This window comes from Bombina bombina, chromosome 7 (assembly GCF_027579735.1).
Source record: "Bombina bombina isolate aBomBom1 chromosome 7, aBomBom1.pri, whole genome shotgun sequence".
Lineage (NCBI taxonomy): Eukaryota > Metazoa > Chordata > Amphibia > Anura > Bombinatoridae > Bombina > Bombina bombina.
This window is the reverse complement of record NC_069505.1, coordinates 138374595-138381497: the sequence shown is the minus strand read 5'-3', so window position 1 is coordinate 138381497 and position 6903 is coordinate 138374595. Positions and strand designations below refer to the sequence as shown.

Sequence of the window (6903 nt, the reverse complement as noted above, 5' to 3'; positions counted from 1 at the left end):
AGGCCAGGGATCATCCCTGACTCCCACCAGGTGCGAGGTGCATAGAATCCAAACCATGTGGCGTTAGAGTTGCCAGCTATCCTTCATAAAATACTGGACAATCTGTTAGTGGCTGATAATAATGGTAGATGGGTTAACACCCCCAAAAACTTCCATTCTTGATTCCACCACATATATTGTTCACAAGTGAGCAGTCATTTTACCCATTAGCTGCCAGTAACATGCAAATCAATAATTGTACCTATTTGGTTGCAATATACAGCAGTGATTTGACTGACCCCAAGTCTTTCTGCTTCATATTTGTAATTCATGAGTCATAGGCGGTATTTTACATTTAGCTAACACACAGGGACCTTAAAAAACTGGACATTTAAAGAGACAGTAAAGTGCAAATTGATGATTCAGATAGGGCATGTAATTTTAAACAACTTTCCAATTTACTTTTATCATCCGATTTGTTTTTTTCTCTTGGTAATCTTTGTTGAAAGCTAAACTTAGATAGACTCATATGCTAATTTCTAAGCCCTTGAAGGCTGCCTGTTATCTCAGTGCATTTTTCATAGCTAGAGGGTTTTAGTTCATGTGTGTCATATAGATAACATTGTGCTCATGCCTGTTGAGTTATTTATGAGTCAGCACTGGTTGGCTAAAATGTAGGTCTGTCAAATTTTTTTTAAAAAGGGGCAGTATGCAGAGGCTTAGAGACAAGGTAATCACAGAGGTAAAAAGTATATTGATATAACTGTTAGTTATGCAAAACTGGGGAATGGGTAATAAAGGGATTATCTATCTTTTTAAACAATAACATTTTTGGTGTTGACTGTCCCTTTAAGTGTCCAGTATTTTTGTGAAGATTTTACTAGACAGCCTGCTTAAATACTGGACTGTCCAAAATGAATTGTGGGGTTGAAGGGAGCATACCCCCACTAGGAGCACTGCCACCCCTCCTGGAGGTTCGGGGGCTCCAGGGAACCATTGCCACTAGTTCCCTGGTGCTAAGTGCTTGTGCACATAAAGTATTACCGCATGGAGCCAAGGCAAAAATAAAAATGACGGGGTCCAGGCATCCTAATGGAGCATCCAGGATCCAGGTGCTTCAGGGAGTGCGTGAATCCGAGTGTATATAGGGGGACTGTCCACTGATGACACAGAGAGCCCCCCTTCTGATCGCAGGCTTCATACTCCCCCAGCCTTAAAGTGAAAGTCACACCTAGCGTTTTACAAACACTAGGATTGACCATTGAAACAAATAAAGGGGACTTTCATTCATGAAGTATAAGATACTTTATGCAGAAAGCTCCTTTATTTGTTTCAAGTGATCGCCGTTCTGAGCTGCAGCCCATGGCAGATCGCCCTTGGGAGCCGGATTTACCGCACAGCTATTGGCTAATTTTTTTTAGCCCTGGGCTGCTGTAGCAGCTAAGAACGGCGATCGATTGAAACAAATAAAGGAGCTTTCTACATGAAGTATCTTATATTTCATGAATGAAAGTCCCCTTTACTTTTTTAGTCATTTCTAGAGTTTCACAAACGCTAGGGTTGACTTTCACTTTAACAAGGTTTCTCTGTGTCCCCCCCCGAACAGATACTACACTTGATCTTAGCCAAAAGGCTGAGAAGCGATGCTTTATATAATTTTTAATACTTTGGATACACAGTACCTTCAGAAAAATAGTACTGTACTGTAATCAGAAAGGTAATAGTTGCTGCTGTAAATAAATATAGTCTAACATTTGCATTTAAGCACACAAGGCAGAGAGCATTGAGAATTACTGACATGGAAAATGTCGTTTTTAATAATTATATATATATATATTATTTTATTATTATTAAATTATTTTAAATGAAAGCAAAAGTCTGAATTTCTAAACAAGGATTTGGGAATTCCATATTTGAGGATCTGTACCTGTATGTAAGCTGCTATACAAACTGCTATATCTGTAGAGTGATATTATACTACAAAGGAAAATGACATCTTTAATATTAAAGGAACATGAAAATCAAATGTAAACTTTCATGGGTCAGACAGAACATTACATTTTAAGAGACTTTTCAATTTAATTCTACAATCAAATTTACTTCATTCTCTTGGTATCCTTTGTTGAAAATCATACCAAGGTAGGCTCAGGAGCGGCAATGCACTACGGGTTACCTTGGAAATAAATGTATTAGAACACTTGAGACTCCATTCACTAATTTCCACCATGCACCTAAACATATAAACAACTTAAATTAGAGATTACTAGTAAATTCACAGTTTTACAGAAAGGCACATGTGTGTGATACTTATAGGCTTCTAATATGTCACCTTTTGTGTTGTTCAAATCCTCAAGACTTTTCCTTAGGTTTTGTTTTTTGAGGAAGCTCTATGGAAGGAGAACTCTTTGTTTTTAGACAAAATTGTTTTTCTATTTTAAGAATGCATTTTAGATCTCATTATAAGTTACCATGGAAACAAATGCATTTTGTTCAAGTCTTCTATTTAAGATTCTATGTTAAATTTATTGGAAGAAAAGTAAAGAAACTGAATTTTTATTAATAAGAACTGTGCTGTAATTTTTTATGTTTTTTGCCAAAATAAATGCATAAAATTAAAAGGTAAACAAATTGGAATCCTATAATAATATGCTCATAAGGGGACGGGGAAATAATCTTTAAGGGACATCCAAATTAAACTGGTTCAGATAGTGCATGCCTTTAAGTTTACTTTTATCAAATTTACTTTGTTTTCTTAGCATCCTTTGTTGAAAATCATACCTAGATAGATTCAGCAGCAGCAGGGCACTATTGGGAGGGAGCTAGCTAGTGATTGGTGGCTACAAACATATGCCTCTTGTGTCTTGTCATTGGTTCACCAGTTGTGTTTAGCTAGCTCACAGTAGTGCATTGCTGCTCAGGAGCTGACTTTAACTATGTGTGTAATCCCTTTAAATACAAGCAATAATAAAATACTCAAACATACATGTTTATATGCCTTTAATTTTGACACCCATGTTCCTTTAATGCTAGAATAAGATTCTGACAAGCTAGTTCTAGAAGACTTTCATTTTCACTTCTGCATTGGGTTGCCAGGTGTCCAGTATTATATCGGACAGGCCAGTAGTTTAGAAGGCTGTCCAGTAACATCTCAAAAATACTGGACCCTTGAATGTTCCGTTTTTAAAAGTTCCTGAGAATTAGTGTTCTATGACTAAACTTATAAAAATTGGACATAAAGAAATGATGGCAGTCAATGGGTTCAAATCACTCAAATCAGGGTTGCTGGTAACCAGCCCAACTTTCCATTGAGTCAGTAGAATGTGAATGCTCCATTTTTCTCAAATGGTATTACTGGGATACTCTTTCCCCCAATATTGTTTTAACAGATCTAGTTTATATTAGTTTGTAATACAAATAAGTACCAGATTATTGTTAAATAGGCACCCGACAACCCAATTGCATCTATTAATCACCCCTTTAAATTGTAGCTTTTCAAGATATGGAATTTATTATCAGCTTATTATCTCCTAGATTACACCTCTCCATTCCCCAGGCCCTACTGCATGTACATAATCGGAAATTCAACACATCCATCAATTCTTTCATTAGGATATTATGTACAATCACCAGAACATGCATAGCACAGTATTGGAAGATAGGGGTACCCTCATGGCTAGAAATAAAAAAATAAAATAAATTGGACATATCGGATGTATGACTCAGCGTCATGGATAATAGACACAAGAGATTATTTTAATAAAATATGGTTTTATTGGATGATTAAAAATGAATCAGCGGAATGACATCTATAAGAACAATACGAGGTGGTTCACATGGGAACTAGGTATATTTAGGATAGCTTTACCACACCAAAACAAGAAGGGAAAAATAAATATAATTGATATTAATATGTTTAACCAGAATGTGAATTCAACATCACGGTTTATATGAACTGTTGTTTTATTTATTTAATATTTGGGGTTTTTTTTGTTTATTTTCTTCATTCTACTTTTGTATAACTATTGCCAAATTGCAGGTTGTCTTTCTAATATCAATAATAACAAGTTATGTGCAATCTCGGAAATATATGCTCCGAGGGTTTTCCATAATATTACTTGGGACACTGGAACATAATGACTGCAATAAAAACTCTATACAAAGTCTCTAGGAACCAGACATGCAAGACTTTAATTCCAGGAAGAAAGACATAAAAAATATTATTATCCTTTCATTGGTGTATATGATATTTCATTTTCTTTTTGTATGAGAGTTGTAAAACTGAAGAATAATAATAAAAAATATTTAAATATAAATTGTAGCTTTCTCTTGTAAGGTGTATCCAGTCCACGGATCATCAATTACTTGTGGGATATTCTCCTTCCCAACAGGAAGCTGCAAGAGGATCACCCACAGCAGAGCTGTCTATATAGCTCCTCCCCTAACTGCCACCTCCAGTCATTCTCTTGCAGCTCTCAACAAGCATGGAAGCAGTTAGAGAGATGTGGTGTAATTTACTTGTTTTTCTTCAATTCAAAAGTTTGTTATTTTTAAATGGTACCGGAGTTGTACTATTTTGGTCTCAGGCAGAAAATAGAAGAAGAGTTTGCCTGTGGTCTCTAATGATCTTAGCAGGTTGTAACTAAGATCCATTGCTGTTCTCACACATAACTGAAGAGAGAGGTAACTTCACCTTGGGGAATGGCGTGCAGGGTATCCTGCTATGAGGTATGTGCAGCTAAATTTTTCTAGAGAAATGTATATGCTAGAAAATGCTGTTGATACTGGATTTATTTAAGGTAAGCCTGATTACAGTGATTTAATAACGACTGGTATCATGCTTACTATTAGAGGTAACACTCTTATTATTTTTTCAAATTACTGAAATATAAGACGTTTGCTGGGAGTGATTAAACGTTTTTTATATGCTTTTTGGTGATAAAACTTATTGGGGCCCAGTTTTTCCACATGGCTGGCTAAAATTTGCCTAGGGATAGTTTTGTTAGGCCTCTCACTGTGTAGACAGGAGTGGGAGGGGCCTAATTTCGTGCCTAAATGCGCATTAGCTTTTGCAGACTGAGACATCCAGTTTCCTTGAAAGAGTTCCCTGAATGCTTAGGACCTCTCTGAAGGGTTTTGGTGCTTTCCAAAGTCGTTTGTATGGCAAGGTAGGGCCACAGCAGAGCTGTGGCAGTTTGTTGTGACTGTTAAAAACCGTCTATTTCGTTTTTTTGATCCGTTTTTGAAACTAAGGGGTTAATCATCCATTTGCAAGTGGGTGCAATGCTCTGTTAGCCTATTATACACACTGTAAAAATTTTGTTTGATTTACTGCTTTTTTTCACTGTTTTTCAAATTCTGACCTTTTTTATTTTTCTTAAAGGCACAGTACCGTTTTTATTTTTTGCTTGTTAACTTTCTGTAAAGTGTTTTCCAAGCTTGCTGGTCTCATTGCTAGTCTGTTTAAACATGTCTGACATAGAGGAAACTCCTTGTTCATTATGTTTAGAAGTCATGGTGGAACCCCCTCTTAGAATGTGTACCAAATGTACTGATTTCACTTTAAGTTATAAAGACCATATTCTGTCTTTAAAAGATTTATCACCAGAGGAATCTGACAAGGGGGAAGTTATGCCGACTAACTCGCCCCACGTGTCAGAGCCTTTGACTCCCGCTCAATGGACTCACGCTCAAGAGGCGCCAAGTACATCTAGCGCGCCCATGGCGTTTACTTTACAAGACATGGCGGCAGTCATGGATAATACACTGTCAGCGGTATTATCCAGACTACCTGGGTTACGAGGAAAGCGAGACAGCACTGGGGTTAGAAGAAATACAGAGCACTCTGACGCTTTAGTAGCTATGTCTGATACCCCCTCACAATATGCAGAAGCTGAGGAAGGAGAGCTTCTTTCTGTGGGTGATGTTTCTGACTCAGGGAAGATGTTTCAACCTGATTCTGATATGGCAACATTTAAATTTAAGCTTGAACACCTCCGCGTGTTGCTCAGGGAGGTTTTAGCTACTCTGAATGACTGTGACACCATTGCAGTGCCAGAGAAATTGTGCAGATTGGATAAATACTATGCAGTGCCTGTTTACACTGATGTTTTTCCAATACCTAAAAGGTTTTCAGAAATTATTACTAAGGAATGGGATAGACCAGGTGTACGGTTCTCTCCCCCTCCTATTTTTAAGAAATTGTTTCCAATAGATGCCGCCACACGGGACCTATGGCAAACGGTCCCTAAGGTGGAGGGAGCAGTTTCTACCCTAGCTAAGCGTACTACTATCCCCGTCGAGGACAGTTGTGCTTTCTTAGATCCAATGGATAAAAGTTAGAGGGTTACCTTAAGAAAATGTTTATTCAACAAGGTTTTATTCTACAGCCTCTTGCATGCATTGCTCCAGTCACTGCTGCGGCGGCCTTCTGGTTTGAGTCTCTGGAAGAGGCTTTACAGGTAGAGACCCCATTGGACGATATACTTGACAAGCTTAGAGCACTTAAGCTAGCCAATTCATTTGTTTCTGATGCCATTGTTCATTTGATTAAACTAACGGCTAAGAATTCTGGTTTTGCTATTCAGGCGCGTAGGGCGCTATGGCTTAAATCATGGTCAGCTGACGTTACTTCAAAGTCTAAGCTTCTTAATATTCCCTTCAAGGGGCAGACCCTATTCGGGCCTGGTTTGAAGGAGATCATTTCTGATATCACGGGAGGAAAAGGTCATGCCCTCCCTCAGGACAGGTCTAATAAATCAAGGGCCAAACAGACTAATTTTCGTGCCTTTCGAAACTTTAAGATGAGCGCGGCATCAACTTCCTCTAATACAAAACAAGAAGGAACTTTTGCCCAGTCCAAGTTGGTCTGGGCTTGGGCAAGAGATGTCCAGGATCCCTGGGCATTGGAAATTGTATCCCAGGGAT

General features: G+C 38.0%; 1 pseudogene; it reads right to left on the bottom strand.

The window, feature by feature from the left end:
• Positions 1–1446: 1446 nt before the first annotated feature.
• On the bottom strand, positions 1447–1624 carry LOC128636826 (uncharacterized; annotated as a pseudogene).
• Positions 1625–6903: the final 5279 nt, after the last annotated feature.